Source organism: Neophocaena asiaeorientalis, unplaced genomic scaffold, assembly GCF_003031525.2.
Source record: "Neophocaena asiaeorientalis asiaeorientalis breed wild unplaced genomic scaffold, Neophocaena_asiaeorientalis_V1.1 scaffold205, whole genome shotgun sequence".
Taxonomy (NCBI): domain Eukaryota; kingdom Metazoa; phylum Chordata; class Mammalia; order Artiodactyla; family Phocoenidae; genus Neophocaena; species Neophocaena asiaeorientalis.
In genome coordinates, this window is record NW_020174369.1 from 3,660,884 (window position 1) to 3,684,401 (window position 23,518).

At 43.7% G+C, this 23,518-nt stretch overlaps 1 long non-coding RNA gene across 1 annotated transcript in view; it reads right to left on the reverse strand.

Annotated features, from left to right (window-relative positions):
* Positions 1-23,518, reverse strand: part of LOC112407064 (uncharacterized) — a 141,416-nt gene that overhangs the window by 44,980 nt on the left and 72,918 nt on the right. Inside the window, exon 4 of the long non-coding RNA XR_003004661.1 lies at positions 11,735-11,789. This is a non-coding gene — a long non-coding RNA (uncharacterized LOC112407064). The remainder of the gene's footprint in view (positions 1-11,734; positions 11,790-23,518) is intronic.

The window sequence follows — 23,518 nt, forward strand, 5'->3', positions numbered from 1 at the left end:
CAGCAAATTCAAGTTTTGCTGTTTGGAGCTCCCTGGAATTTTTTCCAAATATTTTCCATCCTTGGTTGGTTGAATCCACAGATGTGGAACCTGAAGGTAATGAAGGCTGACTGTATTAATCTCCCTGATGTTTTTCTTGCTTCTGCTATTCTTAATCTTGAACTTAGAAAAATAAAACTCCCAAATTGAAGCTGGGCACATGGTCGCTAAACTAGAGACTACATTTGTCATCCTTCCTTGAAGTGGGACATGAATGAGGGTAAATGATGCATGGAACCTCCAGGTTACCTCCTTAAGGATAATGTCCTTTATGCAGGACTTGCTTTTTATCCTCCCTGCATGCTGGAAAGCTGACGAGACAGCAACCCAGCCTCAACCAGAGATAAGGATGACACTCTAAAGATGGTGCTGAAATCAGCTGGAAGAAACCTGTTCACATCAGCTCAATGTGAGGGCTCTGTTCAGCCTCCCTGACAAGTATAGCTTTATAGGAGGGTGTTAATGCACAGAGACACATGAACAAGCACCTTGGCCCATGGCCAATAGCTCAGCCCTCGGAGAGCAGACACTTGGGTCCCCAAGTTGGAGACCACTCTGTGGGAGGCAGCCTCAGAGGAATGGATAATGCCCTCTTTCCCCCGTGGCTGACAACACAGTCCCATCTGCACCTTTTTATTTGATCCGCACCACAAACATATGGGTAGAAATTAACTTTATTCCATTTTGTTGGAAAACCGGGTCTCAAATAAGTGCCTTGGTCACGTTAATAAGTGACATGGAGCCAAAAGCTTTTCATCATTCCTGGTCTCCCTGGAAAAGGAGCTACATGGAAACATGAGGCCAAGGAAGGGGTTCCTGGCAGATGGCTCTTCACCATTCCCACAGAGCCACACAATTCAGAGTGGCAGTCCAGGCCTCCTCTGCAAGAAGGTAAAAAAAATGCAGGAATTTCAGGAATCTGACTCTAAATCAGCCTCGCTCTCTGTCCTTTGTCAGACTTGGGTATAAGCTGGAATAATTGGAAGCCTTATGATCATAACCTAGACTACGGCACACTCATTCTCACTGGAGCCTCGCAACAAACCTGCATTTTTAGTTCTCCCATTTTTTATAGATGGAAAACCTGAGGCTCAGAGAGCTTAAGCAACTTGCCCATGGCACCCCAGTGAATAAGTGAGATTCTTCACATCAGACTCTCAGCTCTGCCTGAGCTCTGGCTCAGTGTCTGGCTCTTTTGAAGTGTACAATAAAATGTGAGTTACTATTTGGAATGGCAGGTAGGGATTAAATTGAAGTCTCCTGGACCTAAATCCACTATTCCACTTGGCCTCTGTCCTGATGCTTTTTCCCTGTCCCTGAGGCTGCCTTGGTAACCTACCCCGTAATTATGATGGCATCACTGGCATGGTGTTTACTGTGTGCCAGGAATTGTTCTACATGCTTCATTTATTAACTGTGCCCATGCCCTCCAGACAAAGACCACGAGGAACAATCTGTAGTTGAACGTTGGGTTGATGGACTCATTGAAATGAGGGAGCATTACGTCACAGGGAACCATTGGGTGTTTCAGCAGAGGGTGACAGAAAGGACTTATAGGATGTGTACTTAAAGGAACTGAAGTCAGGTGATCTTGGAGAGAGTTCAAGGAAGTAGGGGTTTGCTCGGTATTGGGTGCTATCAAGAAGCAAGGATAAGGCAAAATATTATACATAGGATGGATAAACAACAAGGTCCTACTGTATAGCATAGGAAACTATATTCAATATCCTGTGATAAACCATAATGGAAAAGAATATGTAAAAGAATGTGTATATATATGTATATATATACATATATATACACATATATGTATAACTGAGTCATTTTGTTGTACAGAAGAAATTAACACAATGTTGTAAATCAATTATACTTCAATAAAATTTTAAAAAAGGGAAGAACAGAAAGAGGCTAAAGAAGTAATTAATAAAGAGGCAGCAGTCACTCACGCATATTAGCTGGGAAAGGGCGACGTCTGGTATTTTTGTGGTTTGCATGGTGACCCCGTTCCTGTAAATGTTTAGAAAATATATAAAGTAGCCCTTTTTTGGTCTCATTTGTGAGATGATTTATGTTCAGCAAGAGAACACTGCAGCCTGGCTGCAAGGGCGAGGCCAGCACCTAACAACCTTGCTTTTAGTGCTGGGCCAGTTCACAGATGTCCAGCAGCTTCTTCTCATCTATTTCATCTTCACAAGAATTCTATTTATGACTTAGATCCTATTAGTATCCTAGATGCGGAACATGAGATACAAAGGATGTGAGTAACTTGCCAAGGTCCCACAGGTAACAAATGGAAGCACTAGGGTGAGAACCCAGGCAGTGTGGCCTCAGAAATCTTCCCTCCTGACTGGTGGGTGTAATATTCCACCTCTCCAGTTATCTCCCCGGGGCCTAATTCTATCCGTAAACCCTCAGCGTTTGACCCTAATGGGACACTCCTGCTGACTCCTCAACCCTATGCTGTGGATTCCCTCCAATCCCATGGCTGGATTCCACAGATCCTCGGTGGCCCAGACTCACTCTCCGGAAAACAGCTGAAACTCCTGACCTGAGAGCCTGCCTGGACCTTTCGCTCATTCCCACCCCAAACTCTCTGGAAACCTGCTCCGCCTGCTTTGCTGCACAGCCCCCTCATCACCTCCTATGGCTCCCCGATGTCCTCCCCGCCCTGGCGAATGAGGCTTGTTTCTGCAGGGGCCAGACTTAGGGCCTGCCCAACCCCAAGTGCCTGTTGTGACATCCTGAAAGAATCTGATGAAGGCCCCACTAGGGTGTTAGACGCTGCCTGCCAGCTTGGAGGTGGGGTTGTATAGGAAGCACTAGCTGAGCCCCTATTTAACAGATCTATGTCCTCGGGGCAAGCTACTTCACCTCTCTGAGGTCCATCTGCTGTCAAACTAAGGGCACGAGGGGCACTAATGACCCCCCTCCAAGTGCTGCTGGAGCATCAGATGAGATACAGTATTCTTCCTTCGGTGGAAACTGAGGAAGGGATTAAGTTTTCTTTCTGGGTTGATATGGAGGAGACTGGAGAGAGTGAGCAAGGCAGGGCGACACAAGCTAGAAACAAACCATCCTGTGCAGGGGGAGCCTTCTAGAACTATTCGTCTTCCCCTCCACTTAGGAGATAGAAGAAGCCCCAGGTTGGGGACTACACCCTAGAGGTTATGAGCACAGACACTATCATTGGGCCTCACGGTTCAAATCCTTGTGCCATCAGTGCTAGTGTGTGGCCTCAGGCAAGTTGCTTAACCTCTCTGGGCTTTTCTCTCTTCACGTGTGAGACGGGAAATAACACCACTTGCACAATGGTTGTGAATGAGCAGTGGGTCAGCATCTGTGGAGTGACTGGACCGGGACAGGCTTTCGGCAGAGGGAGGTTCCCTCCATTCCCCCACCTTGCGAGGGTGTTTGTATTTGAAAAGAGGCTGAAGGGGAAAGGGCAGTGTCTAACTTCAAGGTCGGAAGGGCTGACACAGCCCTTTCAGGCTTTTGGGGTGCGGGGAAGGAGGGCATCCCAACCCCCATTCAGTGGGTGACCACCTATCGTGAACAGCTCAGTGCAGGGCCAGGCTGCCAAGGTGAGGGTCAGGGGCGGGTTTCAGTCTTTGGTGGGCCTGGGAATGCAAAATATTGAATATAGTGGGAAAGTATTGAATTTAGCCTCAGAAATACTGAGTTCTAGATCTGGTGCCACCATTTTCTGGGCTTGGGAGAGTCACTTAACCTCCATCTTTTTCTCCTCTCCCTCCTCAAGAACTGAAGGGAAGTTCCTATAAACCCAAGGTTAAGTACTTGACTTCTACTTTTTAGTCTTCACCACAACCATCTCCAGTATGTAATATCGTTATGCCCATTTTACAGAAGAGGAAACTCAGGCTTAGAGCGGTCAAGGAGCCCATCTTAAAGATACACAGCCAATAGTGGCTGGGCTGTGACGGACCCAGGCGGCCAGACTCTAGAGCCTGTGCTCTCAACCTCTCCCACGAGCACAAAAACATCTCAAGTTTTCCTCTTTCTTATCTGAAACCTTGGAAGAAGAACTGCCCCCCTGCTTTCTTCCAGGAAGCTCTGAAGATCAGACAGGCAGATGGATGTGACTGGGACGTGCCCTGCTGACTGCAGGATGCATGGCAGAGATTTGGGGGTGTCCTTGCTCACTGTGGCTTTGGAGGGCAGCGTCAGCCCAAAAGAAGTCCTCAGCATGGATGAGGAAAAACAGATTTTAGCTCCAGGTAAGGGGCAGTCTTTCTGAGGCAGGAGATAGATGGGCCCCAGGCTGAGCAGCTGGAGTTTGTCCCCTGTGGACAGGTACTTCAAGATGAAGACAATAGCAGGAGGGAGGAGAAACTGAGCCCTGCCCAGATAAGAGATAAAGAGACCACATATTCCTCATTCTCAAGGTCAAGGAGACCTTCCCGACTACACATGTGTAGAAAGCCTCCTCAGAAGTCAAAAGGGAGGGGCCACCAGCCCATAGTAGGTGATGTCAACCTACCCATAGCCCTCTTCGCTAGAATCCATCTTGGCTAAGAGATGTGTGCACGCATATGGTAGGACACTGAGATAAACCAAATATGGACTCAGAGCCAGGCAAAGCAAGATGATTAGCCAGAAGAAATGCCCCATATAAGTGATTCAAACTACCTCGAAGGCACAAATCTCTCTCTGAGTCCGCCCATGTGTGCCTATTCACATGTACTGTTTTTCCTCCTAATAGACAATTTGTTTCACTACTTTCCACCTCTTTGTGGAAATCCATTTCTACAAAGCTGATGGGCCAGGCGCCTTGTCACTGGCCACTGGTCCCCAGTGGTCACGTGGCTAGGATCCAGCGCTCTCACTGCCGCAGCCTGACTTCAATCTCTGGCCAGGGAACTGGAATCCTGCTTCAAGCCACTGCAGGCCGAGGCTACCCAGGATCATTTCCACAGTGCATGCTTCTGAGTGAGTTGGGCTGCCTCTGAGGCAGGAAGCCTTCCCAGCAAAAGAAGCACCCAATGAGAAAGCAAGGGGGTTCCTTAAACACCTAAGGTAGGTACTGGAAGCTTCTAGCACAGGGCTCTGCCCACGGGAGATGCACCATTCAGTGGGGTTTCCCTCCTCCTCCTCTCATCTCTTCTTGTTAGATGTTCTCCAGCCACCATTTCCCCTCAGATTCTGTGAGTTCTCCTGTTTCCGTGAGGTTGCCTGAGCCCGACTAGATCTGAATGTCGTTTGCCAACTTCCTCACAGCCTCTGGGGCAGGGGTGGATCTGCGGGAAAACATTTTGCCTGAACTCTGGCTCGGACTCCTGCAACATCTGTGGAAAACAAGGGAGTTTACCACACAGCCCTCTCCCAATCACACACTCATTTCATGCTTAGCTCCCCAGAGTGACCTTTCTCAAGAAAAATACCATTTAAAACTTTTTCTCCACCTCTTTCCCTCTTTCTGAGAGGGGTAGTTCTGAGGCCAATGATGGAGAAAGAGTCTTTGGTTTCTCCCCTGTAAACTGTTGTTCTAATAGCCTGGGCCAAAGCAGGCAGAAGGGACCTCTGAGTGTACCGTGGTGTGACCTCCACGAGGTCACAAGGCAGCAGTGGCTCCTTGACAGCTTTCCCTGTCACCAGAGGACAGGAGAGCCCTGTTTTCTCAGGAACTCTGGAAGAGGAGGATGAAGAGAAGAAGATGATGATAGGAGAGAGACAAAGACAAAGAGACAAAGAGAGACAGAAAGAAGGAGAGAGAGAGAGAGAGAAAGAGGCACTACAATGCCAAAAGGAATTTTCCATCCCTTTGAGATCCAAAGCCCTATGACTCAAGGTGTGGTCCACAGACCAGCAGCATCACCATCACCCATGAGCTTGAGCTTGTCTGAAATGCAGAATCCCAGACCCCACTCCAGACTGAACAAATCAAAACCTACATTTCATCAAGACCCTCCAGTGGTTTGGAGACACATTAAAGTTTAAGAAGCACTGCCTGACATAAGATTGCCTCCAAGCTTCTAGCTATGTTCCATGGAAGTCCAAATACCTAGTGAACATTCTATGGAAGTCCAAATTCCTCCCCAAATTGTCTGTGAATTCCCAGAGAGCTCACTCTCTGAGAGTCACCTTTGGTAACTCTGGAATAATTGTTATTTCCTTGCATAAGACAGTTTATAGCTTCTTTTGCCCTCTGACATATATCAAACGAGATTGGAAACTGAGTCCCTTTCTCAGTTTCCACTAAAAAGCAACTCATACAGAGCATTTGTGTGAATGTGTAGGAGATTTTCCCCAAATGTGTTAAGTAGTGGGGATGGGGTGAAACAACAACTGTAACCACTTTATACTGAACGCTAGACATCTCTGATCTTTGACTACACAACACTGGGAATTCTTCACTGGCCCCTCATCCCAGGTGTTCCCTACTTCACCTCATCTCCCCGGATCATCTCTTTCTATCTCTCCTCCCTGGTCCCAATCTTCTCTTCTCTCCCCATCCCTTTCAGGAGCTAAGCTTCCCTTATGTTCTCATATGGAGCAATAATGACATCCCTTCCGTTGTCTTCATACTATGCTCCTAAGATTCCCCATCTCTCCTACATGTCTCAAAACACCCATCTTTATAGTAGCACTATTCACAATGCCAAGAGGTGGAAGCGACCCATCGACAGATGAGTGGATAAACAACATCTGGTATATGCACACAATGCAATATTATTCAACCTTAAAAGGGAAGGCAATTCCAACACATGCTACAACAGGGACGAGACTTGGGAACATTATGCTAATAAAATAAGCCAGTCACAAGAAGACAAATACTGTATGACTCTACTTACATGAAATATCTAGAGTAGTCAATTCATAGAAACAGAAAGTAGAATGGTGGTTGCCAGAAGCCGGAGGGAAGGGGAAAATTGGGAGGAGTTGATTAATGAGTACCAAGTTTCAGTCTCACAAGATGAAAACTTTCTGGAGATGGGCTGCACAGCAACGTGAATATATTTAACGTTACTGAACTGTACACTTAGAAATGGTTAAGATGGTAAATTTTGTCATTTTTTTCCGCAATTAAAAATTAAAACAAACAAACAAACAACAAAACCTCTGGGCAAAGAATGTATCCTTCTGAATCTTAGTTTCCTCACTGGATATTGGGGATGAATATATGTGCTCTCCTCTAAATACACCTCACAGGACTTTTGAAGCTCATGTAAATTGATGACTTTGAAAGAAAAAAAAAAAAGACAATTCTTTTCCCAAGAGGAATTCTGGTGCCAGGGGTTTAGTTCACTTTCCTTTGTAGCCTCTATATCTCTCATTTCCCTCCCCTGTCCTTCCTAGGCTCCACCCCTCCCCTAACCCTGCTCCTCTTCCTCTACCACTTACCCTCATGGTGTGCCTTAGCGTTCATTTCCTTCCTTCTTTTATGCTTCTGATGCCTCTGGGATTTCACTGACTTCCAAGGCTTCAAGTAGCTCCATGGGTAGATGAACACCAATCTATAACTCCTGTCCAGATCTCCTTCCTAATTCAAACTAGTTTATCCTATTGTCTGCTGGACTTCTCCCTTACGCACCTCAACTTGGCATGTTCAAAGCCAAACAAGCCACCATTCCCCACCAACCATCTCCTCCATGGTTCCTACTCTTATTGAAAGGTCTAAAAGCCATCTCCCCGGTTGCAAAAAAAAGAAAAAATCTTGGAATCACCCAATGACTACCCCCCTCTCCTTTCTACCCTCACTCCTTAAAGGGCTACTCAAGGGAGAGGGTCTCAGATGAATAATTTCTCAAAGGTTCATTTGTCTCTTAGGTTGCTGCCAGAGGACACTGCAGGGTGGCTGTGCTCTGATCTGCATGTCTTCCTCATTCTATGATCCAAGCCAAAGAGACATGCCATTCTTATGGCAGAGGGGAAAAAAGACATGGCTGAAATTTGCAATGACTCTTAATATTTCTGCTTGGTCTTGGCCTAAATCACTTCCACTTTTGTTCCATCAGCTAAATCAAGTCATATGCCCACATCTGATGTTAGTAATATATTTCCTTATTGCACTGAAAACAAAGAAAATAAGACATGCAATGATGAGGAGGTAAATTTCAAATAAATAAAAGGCAATTCTCTTACCATGGCAGGAGACAGACTCATTAAACTCATTGACCCAACTGGGGAATAGGTTTGAAAATCTGTAGTGCTTTAATGAAACCTGGTCTAAGGCAACTTCAGACAATTCTCAAGCCCTCTCATTCCAGGGGAATCATGATAACCCACACTCTTCAGTGCCTATTGACAATACAATCTTTTGTTTTTAATCTTAGCTTTGAGGGTGGCATGACTCAATCAGATATGAAATGGGAGAGGGCAAGGAAACTGAGAATGACTGTATGGTCCTATATCATGGGACCTCATGTCATGTTACAGATAGAACATGGGAGCTCCAGGAGATAATGTAACATGCCTTCACTCCAACAACCTGGAAGTCGGAGAGTTAGAGAGTTGGACTTCAAATACAAGTCTCTCTAACCCCGAAGTCCCTGCTTTCCTCCCCATACCTTGAGATGCCTTACAGAATTAGATAGCTATTACTGCTTAACAAATGACCCAAAGTCAATAATTTGAAACTTATTATCTCACAGTTTCTGCGGGCCAGGAATTAAGGACCAGCTTATCTGGGTGGTTCAGGCTCTGTCATGAGGTGACAGTCAAGATGTCAGCTGGGGCTACAGCTATCTACAGGTTTCACTGGGGCTGGAGGATATGTTTCCAATTGCCATGGCTGGAAATTTGGTGCTGGTTGTAGATCCTCTCCATGTAGACCTCTCCATAGGTTGCTTAAGTGTCCTTACAGCACGGTGACTGACTTCCCCCAGAGCAAGCAATGTGAGAGAGAGAGCATGCCACGGAAGCTATCCTAGCCTCAGAAGTCACATAAAATCACTTCCGCCACATTTCATTAATTAGAATAAGACTGCCCTACATTCAAGGGAGGGAAATTAGGCTTCACCTTTTGAAGAGACGAGAATGATGGACATATTTTAGACCACTACACTTAGCAAATGAGAAAGAATTTGCAGCTCTGGTGTGAGTTGCCTAGGCTTTGTTTAAAATGAATTAGAGGCTTCCAACTTCTCTCAGGTTACTCAACAAGACAGCAAGGCCAGGCATGCCCTACACACTACATGCCCCCAGCCTCAAACCAGGTCTTTCCCCTTTATGTTACACACCTGGAGCGCTTTCATTTCTTCTTAAATACTGCACTCCCACCTGCCTGAAAGCCTCTCAGAGATGTTCCCTCAGTCCTCTGTGCCCTCCCCCAACCTCCTCTTGCCTTGCCAACATTCACTCATCCTTCAGGTCCTGGTTCAAAGGTCACTTCTTCATCAAATTTCCCTGATCCCTCAGACCACATCAGGTCTGGTCAGAAGCTTTTATGAATCTTTGAGGTTTTTTTTTTAATGATACTTTTTATTTGCAGTTATGTATGGATGTGGTCATTTGATCCACATCTCTCTTTTCCACTAATGTTCAGTTTGTATTGAGATTAATTTTTTATTCACTGTTGCATCCCCGGCACTTTTCACAGTGTCAGGAACGTAAGGTATACTCAATTACAAATGTGTTGAATAATAAGTGTCCAGACAATGATCTTCTCATAGCAGAAGGTGTGCAAACAGAGGTGAAACCACCTTGTTATACGTGTGTTTGAGGGGAGGTTCAAGCGTCAGATCAGAGCTGACTGGATGACTTTTAAGGTTCTTTTCCTTCAGGGGAGTCTTTGAGATTCTGTGATTCTAGGGTTTCCACTCACTGGGAGACAACTCTGCCTCCCTGGATGACTCAACTATGGCCCAGGTCTCAGGTCTCCTGGCTCCTAAGACACACCCTCTCAAGGGGCAGCTAACTCCAGGCTCATGTGGCAGCCTGGTACTCACATCAATCACAAGGAAAGGTTATGCTGGAAACCTTGGGAGCAGCTGCCTGTGGGCTCTAGCAATTGGACCCTCCGTGGTTCCTTTAAGAAGTTTTACAAGGTTAAGCTTTGCTCTAAAAATAAGCCCACAAGGCTTTTTAAAAAGCTTCTAAAACCATAGGTCTACAACAGCCATTTTTGAAAGGCCAGTGAGCCTTTAAAAGCTTCAAAAGCCACTACTTGGCCTGCCTGCCACAGAGGAGAAAGTTCAATATGCAGTGTGTTTAAAAACAGACCTGCTTTTAAGTCTTCTAGAATCTGCACCTGAAACATTCTGCTCCTATCAAAGGGGTTCAAGAGGGAGATCAGTATGTGTGAGGCTTGTTTCCCCAGAGGCCAGGTTCTTTGCACAGTAATCAAGTGCCCCAAATAACCACAAAACTGCAATTAGTTGCCTATAGAGAGATTAGTTCAGGTTTTTCTTTCCTGTTCCCTCTCTCCTCCTTTAGGTCTCTTCATATTATGGGGTACTGTGGATTATTCTGTTAAGTGCATACAAACACACACACACACACACACACACACACACATAGGATCCATGGTGTGTCAAAAAAAATGTGCACCCAGATGGAGTGCCTATCAGATGATTGGCAGCAAATGAGGAAGGGCACTTATTTGTTAAATTGTTCTTAAATGCAATGTGTGGCACATAAAAGGTAGGCAGTTATATTTATAGGTATTGAATACCTATATTCAGGTGGGAAGGCAGAGGTTAGAGATGAGTGGAGAGCAGTAGAAAGAATATCTCAATGAATCAGAAATATGTTCTCCCCCAGTATGGAGATTCCCCAGAAAACTAAAAATAGAGTTGCCATATGATCCAGCAATCCCACTCCTGGGCATATATCCGGACAAAACTCTAGCAGCACTATTCACAGTAGCCAAGACGTGGAAACAACCTAAATGTCCATCGACAGGTGAATGGATAAAGGAGATGTGGTATGTGTGTGTGTGTGTGTGTGTGTGTGTGTGTGTATACACACATACACAACGGCATACTACTCAGCCATAAAAAAGAATGAAATAATGCCATCTGCAGCTACATGGATGGACCTAGAGATTATCATACTAAGCGAAGTAAGTCAGAAAGAGAAAGACAAATACCATATGATATCACTTATATGTGGAATCTAAAATATGACACAAATGAACCTATTTATGAAACAGTAACAGACTCACAGACAAAGAGAACAGGCTTTTGGTTGCCAAAGGGGAGGGGGACCTGGGAGGGCTGGAGTGGGAGTTTGGGGTTAGTAGATGCACACTATTATATATAGAATGGATAAACACCAAGGTCCTACTGTACAGCACAGGGGACTATATTCAATGTCCTGTATTAAACCATAATGGAAAAGAATACAAAAAGGAATTTATATATATATATATATATATATATATATATGAATCACTTTGCTGTACACCAGAAACTAATGCAACATTGCAAATCAATTATACTTCAATAAAAAAAAGAAAAAGAAAAAAATGTTCTCCCCAAAGACATTTTACAATTTGCAGGGAGATTGGAGAGGGGTACGGGTTACGATGAACCATATTTAAGCTCTTTGAATCCTTCAAGCCTCAGTAAGGAATTCCCTATTGACCCCTCTACATAATGAGGAACCTGAGAAGTTAAGATGATCCCACAGATCTACCAGCCTCTGTGCACAAATGTTCTTCATTCTGGTATAAAGGGACAGTATGACTGCTCTAGACATAGACTACTGAGGTTTGGATCCTGGCCTCACCACTCACCAATTGTAAATCTTTGGGCAGTTTTCTTCACCTCACAGACCTTCAGTTCCTTTATCTGCAAAACAAAGATAATATCTAACATAGAGGGTGATTAAAGAGATAAATTGCAATAATCTGTGTGAAACTGTTATCAGCACACCTGGAATATAGTAAGCATGTAAAATACGTTACCTCATATGAGAGGATAATTACTTTATCCTGAGTAATAAAGCATTTCTTCCCTGTTTGGGGGCAGAAAGGAATGAGCAGAGAGCTCATTTGGAAGGATTACTGCATTTAGGAGTCAGAGATGGCTACAGAACTGAAATGTCTCAGGTGCATTCTGGATTACCACGGAGAGTAGAGATTCTTAGACTTGAGCATATGCACCAGAATCTTCTTGAAGACTTGATAAAACACAGCAGGCTGGGCTCACCCCCAAAGTTTCTGATTTAGTGGGTCTGGGGTAGGACCTCAGAATTTGCATTTCTAACAAGTCCCCAGGTGAGACTAATGCTGCTGGTCCAGGGACCACTCTTTGAGAACCACTGTCCTAGAGTTTAACGAGTGGTAAGTAGTAATTTAACAATGATCCTCCCCAGCACTGAGTACATTCATTTTATGTCTTGTCTCAAGCAATCCTCCCAAAAGAACTCCAAATTAACTACTTACTCACTTCCTTTTTAAAAATAAAGAAACTAACATGGGAGTTTGGATAACATGGGAGTTTGGCCCTTTATGACACACTCCAGTGGCAGAGCTGGATTGGAAATCCAAGTCTGATTGCCCTAAAGTCTGTGCTCTTAATCCCCATTTAGCAAGTGAGTAAACTGAGTCATGGAGCAGTTAAATCTTGCCTAGATCCCCCATATAAAAGGTAGCTGAATTCACTTCCATATCTAGATCTGTCTGACCTCAAAGTCCAAGGCCTTAACTCAAGCTTCTGTGCGAAGCAGGGTATGTTAAAGGCTGTCTCTATTCCAGCATGGAGCCCAGGACCTCTTCCCTGGTGCACGATTTTTCTTTGTCCTTTCCTTTTTGCTTGACTTCTCTGGGTAATTGCCTCCTTCCTCCAGGCCCTTGACTGGGTAGGCAGTCTTCGTGGGGATCGAATGACCACAGAAGGAAAATAACTTAGAACAGGCGATTCTTCATTCTTCCTCAGCTGGTGTTTTCCCGTCAGAGCCTGGAAAGAAATGTGGCCTCTGCACACTTTAAATTGGACCATCAATTATTTGTGTCCTGAATATGTAGAGCTCATTAGGGCTGCGTTGGCCACAGTAGAGCACCTGGGCTGAGAAAAGTAAACTTTCCTCAGCGATTTCAATCCATGCTGCCCCTCCAGAGTGGAGCCTGGCCTGGGACTGCCAGTCACTAATGTGACCAATTATTTCTGTCCTCAGTTACTAGGTCATAAATCCTGCCCTGGCACCAAGTCCCTGGTTTCTGGTGGAAGAATGTTGGGTTTTAGGAACGACTCTAACTTCTGGCTGTGGAGTGGTGTGATACTGTGGTTAGGACTCTTGGACTTGAAGCCAGAGTGTTGCTGGGACCTCATTATGGCCTGTCAATAACCAGCTGTCACATTCCTGCTCTACTTGTCAGCTATCAAATGGGTCCAGTGCCTCCCAAGTTTGCTCGTGACACTGTGTTTGAGAAAAGAAGTCAGGCATCTATAAGGGACCACCGGGAATATCTAGGTTTATCTGAAATCTCTGATGTGGTTTCCTAAGAGGAAGGTGCAGAGTCAATCCCAGGCTTCTTCCTGTTCTAGGGCCTTTGCACTTACTCTTACCTGCCCAGAATGTTCTTCCTTCTGCTGTTTGCATACCTGGATTATTCTCACTCTTCAGTTATCTCCTCAAACTTCCCCTCTTCAAAGAGGTTTTCCCCAGCTCCTACCTAAAGTCCCCCTTTCCTTTCTGTGCTCCAGTTACTCTCTGAAACATTACCCTCTTTTCAACCTCTTCAGCATGGAACACAATCTATACTTACCTTGTTTATTTCTTTGATTGCATGTTTGTTACCCAATGATGTCACATGCTGCCAGGTTAAGCTGTCTTTGTGCAACATTCTGAATGAGAATTTGCTGTCCCCTCTGTGAACTCCACTACCCCGAGATTAGGAAGCTTGCTCTTTAAAAACTCTGACAATTGCTCATCAGGGCAATTTGGGTTTTTCAAACCAAGCAACCAAAACAAAGTGCAGAAGTAAATTGAGTGCTGAGGGTGACACCTGATTGAAAAATGTTTGTATTCATTAACTTAGTTTTATTGTTTTTATTGATGGTCATTAGATGTTATAAATTTGATCTGTTTTTAAAAAGGCAGGGAAAACAAAATGGAAAAAGACAAAAGACAATCCCTGCTTTGAAGGAATTCAGTTAAACGGAGAGATACACAGAGTAGCAGACCATTGGACAGCCATTTGCTAAGTTTGCCAGTCGAGGTAGTAAAACCACATGGAGGCTTGTGAGGTGAAGAAGGGCAGAAAAAACCAGCATGAGTAAAGCCAGGGCTAAGAAACAGGACAACATGTTCAGGGACTTAAAAGTAGCTCAGTGAAGGCTGAATGTGAGCAGAGGGGAGTGAAGGACTCATAAATACCTCTAGTGCTGCCCCACCCCATCCTGACTCTGGGTTATGGCTGTGTGATTATTTGTCTGTCTGTGTATCTGTCTGTAATCTGAATCCCAGATTCCAAGCACGGTGGTACTTGGTGGTCCCTAGTACCAAGCACAGTGCCTTCCCAAAATCAATACTCACTTATCATTTTCTGAATGAGCTTTGAATAAATGGCCAGGTTTCCAGGGCAGTAGAGGTGGCAGGTGGCAGACATATTTGCAAAGTTGCAGACAGGGCTGAGCAAACTGGGGAGAGACAAAGGGAGCCTGGACTTTGGTTGATGTGTAGGTATTTCACAAAGGTTTTGGCAAGCAATTTGGCCAAACTAGCATTGAAACATGGGAAGAATAATTCTAGTTTTATAAGCCATAACCAAATGTCATTAAAATATGGTAGATAATTAATACCCAATAAAGGAAAATTAGAGTTATTATTTTATAATTTCCCCCAAATCTTATTATACATAAGCAGTATCTAGGTTCAGTTGTCTACTTCAACTTAATGGTTTTGCTAATAAATGACTAAAGGAAAAAAAGATCCTTTGGTAATGAAGTTTAAAATGCAGGATTTGAAATCAAATGGATTTCCTTTCTGACCAAAGCTTTACCACATTCCACATGACCTTAGACAATTAACTTAATGTCTCTGAACTTCAGATGTCCTTCCCATAAAACAGGGCTAAAATTGCAAGCCTTATTGTGGCAATTAAATAATGTGTTTCAATTATCTACTGCTGCCTATCAAACCACTCCAAATTTAATAGCTTAAAACAAAAACTTGTGACGACACCTTACAGTTCTCTGAGTTGCCTGAGCTTGGCCAGGTAGCTTTTGCTTAGAGCCTCTCACGAGCTGTAGTCAGATGTTGGCTGGGGCTAGAGTCATCTGAAGGTTTGACTGGCCTGGATGTCCAAGATGGCGCACTCATAAGGCTGGCAGCTGCTGTCACCTGGGAGCTCAGCTAAGGCCTGCTGATTAAAACACCTAAACATGTGCTTTCCATGTGACACGGAACAGGAACACAAACAACAGCACAGCAACAGGGCTGGGTTCCAAGAGGGAGCATCCCTAGAACCAGCACTACCAAAGCACCTTGTGACCTTTTCCTGGCAGTCCCAGATCATCATTTCAGGTGTTCTCTGTTGGCCAAGTAAGTCACTGAAGCCAGACTAGATTCAAGGAGAAGATAGAAGTGACTTCACCTCTTGATGTAAGGAGCAGAATGCATGTACAGAGAGGGAAGGAATTGGGGGCAGCCACCTTTGGAGACTATCAGGCACACAGTACATGGCATAGCTTAGTCATGGACGAACATCTGTTCTCTCCTCCCCATCTTCAATTTAACTCATTACATTTTCAAAATCCTTTTGATATATACTTTTAGAAAGTCAGAGCTAGGCAAAATGGCACTTTAAAGATGATCTAGGGCTTCCCTGGTGGCGCAGTGGTTGAGAGTCCGCCTGCCGATGCAGGGGACGCGGGTTCGTGCCCCGGTCCGGGAGGATCCCACATGCCGTGGAGTGGCTGGGCCCGTGAGCCATGGCTGCTGAGCCTGCACATCCGGAGCCTGTGCTCTGCAACGGGAGGGGCTACAACAGTGAGAGGTCCGCGTACCGCAAAAAAAAAAAAAAAAAAAAAAAAAAAGATGATCTAAGAGATTCTTCTCTTATTCTACAGACAGGAAAACTGAAGCCCAAAGAAAGATAATACTCAATCCATGGCCTCTGTCCTTAGGCTGTGTCCCAGGTTCTCAACAAAATAGATCCTTAGTTAAGTGTTTGCTCATGAAGCAAGTGGCTCTCCACACCATATTACTGTTTATAAAGTATTTCCACATAGACCCTCAAAGGCAAAGTGAGGTAGTGAGACGGTACCAGATTTTGGAATAAACAGATCTGTGTTAGAATTCTAGCTCTTCTACTCCCTTTATGATTCTCAGTGAATTGCTGAATATCTCTGAGCTTCAGATCCCCTTAATCTAGAGATAGTCTAATGAAGCATGGGTTTCTAAGACACTGTGAGTGCTGAGGTCATTAATTCAAGTAGCTGATACAAACCAAGTGCTCAGTATTTGGCAGCCGTGTTTGTTTCTTATTAGGTTCCACAAAAACCCTGTGAGGTAGGCATTGTAGTCCCACTTTACAGATTGGGAAACTGGACCTTGAAAACAGTAAGTGCTTTGCTTAGCACAAACAGCTAGCAAATGGCAGCTCTGGGACCTGAAAATCAGGTCAACCTCGGAAGCACCTTCCTACCCATTACCCCCACCCTCACTGCCCACACATCTATCCTTTGTAGTCTGCTCGAAGAAGCAGAGGGGAGATCCTGGGTACCAACAATTTATGAAATTAATGACTACTTAGGACTTTTTTCCATTAGGGGAGGGAAATTTGCAGATCATAGTCTGCTCATATTTTAGCACTTTTTCTAGCACTTTACAGAGTTTATTTTATTTTATTTTTTAAAATTAATTAATTTATTTATTTTTGGTTGCGTTGGGTCTTCGTTGCCGCGCATGGGCTTTCTCTAGTTGCAGCGAGCGGGGGCCACTTTTCGTTGCAGTCCGCGGGCTTTTCATTGTGGGGGCTTCTCTTGTTGCGGAGCATGGGCTCTAGGTGCACAGGCTTCAGCAGTTGTGGCATGCAGGTTCAGTAGTTTGGCTCGCGGGCTCTAGAGCACAGGCTCAGTAGTTGTGGCACATGGGCTTAGCTGCTCTGCGGCATGTGAGATCTTTCCGGACCAGGGTTCGAACCCATGACCCCTGCATTGGCAGGCAGATTCTTAACCACTGTGTCACCAGGGAAGTCCTAGAGTTTTTAAACTTTTCATATTTCTTTGATATTCAATAGCACATGAGATAGGAAAGGCCAAGATTATCATGTCTGTTACATAGATGATAAAATCAAAGCTTACTTTCAGCAAAATGCCCACGGCTTCCCTTCATACTCTAGCGACAGGAGGCTGATCACACTGTTTGCCACAAGGCAGATAAATTAGAGGGAATAAAGAAGATAAAAAGAAAACTTAGAATCAGAAGATTGTGAATATAGCTTTTTGATCCTCATTCAACTGGTGTCATATCGCCATTTGAAAGGCCAAAGGTAAACCTTGTCAAAAACTGTGACATTCCTGGAAGGGCATCATAAGCAGAAGAAAATTAGAACAAGAGTAAGACAGAAACCATAGGGGAAGGGAAAGGGAACCAGATACCCAATGGACAGACTCGGGCTGGCCCCTAAAGAAATCTTCACTTCCTGATCCACTGGACAGGGAAGGATTATAGCCCTGTCCAGCTCCTCCCCACCCATCCCCATCCACTCACCCACCCCGTTTAATTGTTGACTCCACTCTCCATGCAGATATTGACATTTGTGTCAGCTCAACTCAGGGCCAGTCCCCGGGATGAAGGCTACACCCCTCTGTGCATGGCACACGTTTTAAAAAGGTTATTTGAAAATATGTGTTCTAGATCCCATGAGAGAGTGACTTGAGAGGAGAAGAATTATTTTATTGTTTTCTGGGTTGCTTTCCTCCCCAACTATCACCCTTTCCCCTACTATGAAGAAAACTCACTTGAGAATCTTCCCTCTCCCCTCTCCTTCCCTCTCCAGAGCAAGATCAGAATTGGCAACATACTCTCATTTTCAAATGATAACAAAGTGGAATGATGGCTGGGGAGGGGGATCTCTGGCCTGGCAGAAACCCAGCTTGTGTACAGTGTTTCTGTTCCCTGTCACCAGGCAGTCAGAAGACTCAGGTTGGAGGACCAGCTCTACCCCTTTACCAGCTGTTGGCTGGGGACAAATGACATACTGCCTCTGAACTTCACTTTACTCAACTGTAAAATGGGGATACTCCCCAGAAGAGTGAGGAGACTCTTCTGTAAGATGACTCCAGGAAACATGTTTCATAAAATGTTCTCCATGTAAAGCTGTTACAGTGAACTTGGCAGGTCCCCTCTCCTTCAACTCCAGAGCTTTCTTTCTCCTCTCATTGCAAACTTATACCCAGATATGCCCATGGAAGAAATGTACTGTCCCAAAGACAATAACATCTTGAAAATGGGATTAGAAGGGATAAGGGGAGGGGAGAACAAGTCTTTCAAATGACAGCAAGTGGGAAGTCTTGAACTGCTTTTTCTTCTTCTTAAAATTACAGATTACATAAGGGTAAACCTGTTGAAAAGAACATTGTTCTGGAATCCTGGAAAATGAGCTCTGCTGGAATTTACCACATGACCTTGGGCAAGTCACTCTGCTCTGTGAACCTCACTCTTCTACAAAGGGGGTCCCTAAAGAGGAGTGATGCATAAAATACACTCTAGACACAGACAGACCTGGCTTCAAATCTCAGTTCCTGTGGTTTACCAGCCATATGACCTTGACCTCTCTAAGTCTCAGCTTCCTTGTCTCCTAAGCAAGGTTATTAAAAGTACCTATCTAATATGGTTATCCTGAGGATTAAACAAAGTAAACTACATAAGAGATTTAGTAGCTTGCTTGGTTGATAGTAAGTACTGAAGAAAAGGAAGTTATTCTATTATTAGAACTATCACTACTATTATTAGTGTTATTGTTACTGTAAAACTCTTTGGATTTCAAGTAAGTAAAGCTCTATCCCTAAGTTCTCTGCACTCTCTAAGCTGAGGTCAGTCTCAGCAGGGGTATATTTTGAATGGCCCTTTCTCTCCAGGGCTCACAGCAATACCCCAAAGAGACGGTGTCCATCCTGTCTGGCACACAACTTGGGAAGGGAAATTAGGCCCTCCTGTGCCCTCTCTCTGGAGTCTTATATTTTCTTTCTGGCCCTGCCCTGCCTGGCCCAGGTCTGATAGCTGGAGTTGCTGTGCTCTGGGCTCCCACTAGTCAAGCAGCCAGTGGGGAGAGGAAACCAGAATAAACATGTTTTGCAAGAGCACAGTCACTTTAAGTGAAAGCAATTCTAAGTAAGGACAATACAGAGCCTTGGCCTCCTGTTGGCAGCTTCCTCCACAGAGGGGTTTGCCGTGAAAAACCAAAGGTTAGACTGATAAGCTGGGGGTGCCTGCAACCTGGCTTGCAGGAAACTCATGACAGGACCTCCCCATTCATCATCTGAACCCATCACAGGCCAGAGGGTGTGGGACCAGGGGTGGGGAATCCAAAGACGCAACTGGAATCCAGTCTCAGCTCCTCTATTGTGACTTATGGCCTGTCCTTTCACCTTGCTGAATCTCAGCTGCCCTATCTATATATATTTTTAAAAAGGAATAAAATCTGCTCTGGGCTCCCATGAAAACTTTAAAAATGTAGTTATAAACTTTAAAGTGATTTGCAAAACTCCGAAGTTTATCAGAAGTAGGTTTTAATCTCAGCTCCATTGTCTGCTAGCCATGTGACCCTGGGGAAGTTAATTTGTTTGTTTGAAACTCAATTTTCTACTTTGTGTGTTTCATACTTGTCCTGGTCTAGTGATCCCAGAGGTCATCAAAGCAGCAAAGTATGCTAAGTTGGTGTAGTTTCTTGTTGCTTAAAAGGTCCAAAGATCTGAAATCCAAAATTAGGGTGTCTCTCTAGAAGTTCCAGGGGAAAATCTATTCCTTGCCTCTTCCAGCTTCTGATGGCTGCCACAATTCCTTGGCCCATGGCTGCATCACCTCAGTTTCTAGCCCTGTGATCATATTGCCTTCCCCTCTTCTGTGCGTAGTCAAATCCTCCTCTATATTCCTCTCATAAGAACACTTGTGATTGCATTTAGGGTCCCCCTGGATAATCCAAAATAATCTCCTCATCTCAAAAATTTTAATTTAATCACATCTATAATGTCTTTGCTACATGAAGTAACATTTACAGATACTAGGGATTAGGGCCTGATACCTTTGAGTTCTATTATTCAGCTACACGTAGGGATATTTAAGTAGTAGTATTCCTACTACGCTTATTAACTTCATTATTAAAGAGATGGAGGGTGTCAAAAGGATTTCACCATTAAAAAATATCTTGTGATTGAAGCTGAGGATTAGGGACTCTTGAGGTGTACCAGAAATAATGTTGAAATTCTTCATATTTCTATGCTCTGCATAGAAGCCCATCTTAGTTATCTCTTTAACCCAAGCAAGTGACTGAGCAGAGACACTCAGTACAAACTTGATGAATGGATGAATGAATGCATGGAAATACTTGCATAAATTCGAATTTCATTTGAGTATAGAAGAGTATTTGTGTATGTAGACTAAAATCAGATGACCTGAGTGAAACCATGGCCTCCTCACTTATTAGCCATGAGATTTTGGGCAAGTTACCTAGCCTGTCCAAGAAGCTTCAGTGTTCTCAGATATAAAATAAACATAATTAAAGTATCTACCACATAGGGTTTTGCAAGGAATAAATGTGATCCATATAAAGGAATTTTCATCGTGCCTGGCATGTGATAAACACTTGTATAATATACACATTAGCTATTATTAACTTTTTTTAAACATCTTTATTGGAGTATAATTGCTTTACAATGTTGTGTTGCCTTCTGCTGTATAACAAAGTGAATCAGTTATACACATATATATATCCCCATATCCCCTCCCTCTTGCGTCTCCCTCCCCCCCTCCCTATCTCACCCCTCTAGGTGGTCACAGAGCATGGAGCTGATCTCCCTGTGCTATGGCTGCTTCCCACTAACTATCTATTTTACATTTGGTAGTGTATATATGTCAATGCTACTCTCTCACTTCATCTCAGTTTACCATTCCCCCTCCCCGGCTCCTCAAGTCCATTCTCTACGTCTCTGTCTTTATTCATGTCCTGCCCATGGGTCCATCAGAAACATTTTTTTTAGATTCCATATAAGGTATCACCTCACACTGGTCAGAATGGCCATCATCAAAAACCTACAAATAATAAATGCTGGAGAGGGTGTGGAAAAAAGGGAACCCTCTTGCACTGTTGGTGGGAAAGTAAATTGATACAGCCACTATGGAGAACAGTACGGAGGTTCCTGAAAAAACTAAAAATAGATCTACCATATGACCCAGAGATCCCACTACTTTGCATATACCCTATTGCTAACTTTTAAAAGTTTCCAAGTTTAATTCATTCAATATATCCTTTGTATATGCCAAGAATTGAGTAGTTTCGGGGGAAGGGAGAGATGGTTAGTTTAGAGAGAAATAGAGGAACTAGAAATACATCTTCAGACTTACACTAAAGAATTCTAATTGTTTTACTCATCTTCAACCCAGATTACCACGAGGACCAGGACTGGGCTTTGCCTCTAGGTTTTATTCCTTAGTAAAACAAAACAAAACAAAACTTAGATCAACTGAGGTCTTTCTTTCTTTTAAAAATTCCTTCAACAAGTATTTTCTGAGCACCTATGACTTAGAACCTTCCTGAACTCCTTTCCACTGGGGGCAGGGACTGAACCAGCAGTCGAGAGTTTCATGGTCCAAGGCAACAGCCTAGAGTATGGCATGGCTCTAAGCCACAGCTGTGGCTCAAATGATCGGATGGAATTGGGTACGGACAAGACTGGCGATTGAAAGAATAATATCTTCATCAGGGAGAACTGGAAGAGATACCAAAACATAGATACCAAGGCCCAAGAGATCAGAAGGCCTGGGGACTGATAAGGAGTTGGGTGAGAAGAAACGCCTAGAATATATGTTGTTGCTGTGCTTGGCTTTTATGTGTTGCTTTGTTTGGAAGAGCAGACTGCATTTAAAGGACTTATTTTCAAAGACTGTAGGCTCTACCAAGAAAACAGATATGTATACAACAAATTTAAGATGGACTGTGAAAAATGCAGCTTTAGAAGTGTGACAGGGCCGGGAGATGAAAGCAAAAAATCCAGCTCAAGGACAATGGAAGGGGATGAAACTGGGAAAGTGTTCCAAAGAAAGTGACATGACATTTCAATGGGTTTCATGCTGTTTCCTGTAACCCCTAGCCCTTTCAAAACATACTTTGAAGAATCAAACACAAGAGACCAGTAGAGATTATCTGGTTTAGACCTCTGCTTTCAAGGGCCTGTTTATCCCTATTTTATAGATAAAGGTGCTGAGGCCCAAAGAAACACAGGAAATGTTGGTGGAGAGAAAATGATAACATAGATCTTTCTGCTTCTTAATATTCTCTACTTCTAGACAGGGTAGATAAGGAAGAAATACAATTTTTTTAAATTGTAATTGCTAGATCCCTTGTATCAGCTAAAAGTATGAACAGTTGAGAATGACAAAACTCCAAACAACAATGGGTTAAATAGACAGAAACATACTCCTGTCTTGTGTCAAAGAAATCTAGAGATACTTGTACACAAACGTCTATAGCAACACTATTCACAGTAGTCAAAAAGTGGAAACAACCCAAATGTCCATTAACAGATGAACAGATAAACAAATGTGGTATATACATATAAGGAACTATCATTCATCCATTAAAAGGAACAGAATACTGATATATAATCCATCCGATGTGCATGAATCTCAAAAACATTACGCTAAATGAAAGAAACCAGACACAAATGGTCACATATACTACGATTCTATGTATATGAAATGTCCATAATAGGCAAATCCATAGAGACTGAAAGCAGACTCATGGTTTCCAGTGACTGAGGGAAGGAGGGAATGGACAGTGACTGCTTAACGGGTACAGTGTTTCCTTTTGGGGTGATTAATATATCTTGGAACTAGATAGATGTGATCATATCATAACCTAGTGAATATACTAAGTGCCACTGAATTGTACACTTTAAAATGGTTAATGGCCAATTTTATGTTACATAAATTTTACCTCAATTTAAAAAAAAAGAAATCCAGAGGTGGGAAATTCAGAACTGGTAGGCAACTTTACGACAACTCCAGGGATCTACACTCTTTCTATCTTACAGTTCTGCCACCTACAGCCTTAACTTTTACCTCATGGTCCAAAATGGCTGCTCAAACTTCAGTAATCACAACTGCATTTCAGCTATCAGGAAGGAGAAAAGAAAAAGAAGAAGTGAAATAGGGAAGGACCCTGAAGAATGACATATACATTGAGATTTGAAGAATGTACAGGAATCAGCCAGAGGAAGAGCTTTCCAGAAGAAGGACTCAGAGGGTACAAGTCTCGGGAAAGTTTGGTGGAGAAGTCCAGCACAGCTGGCACATGGGGAGTGAGGAGGAGAATCTTGGAGCATGGACTGGATTTCCTAGCCCACTATAGGCC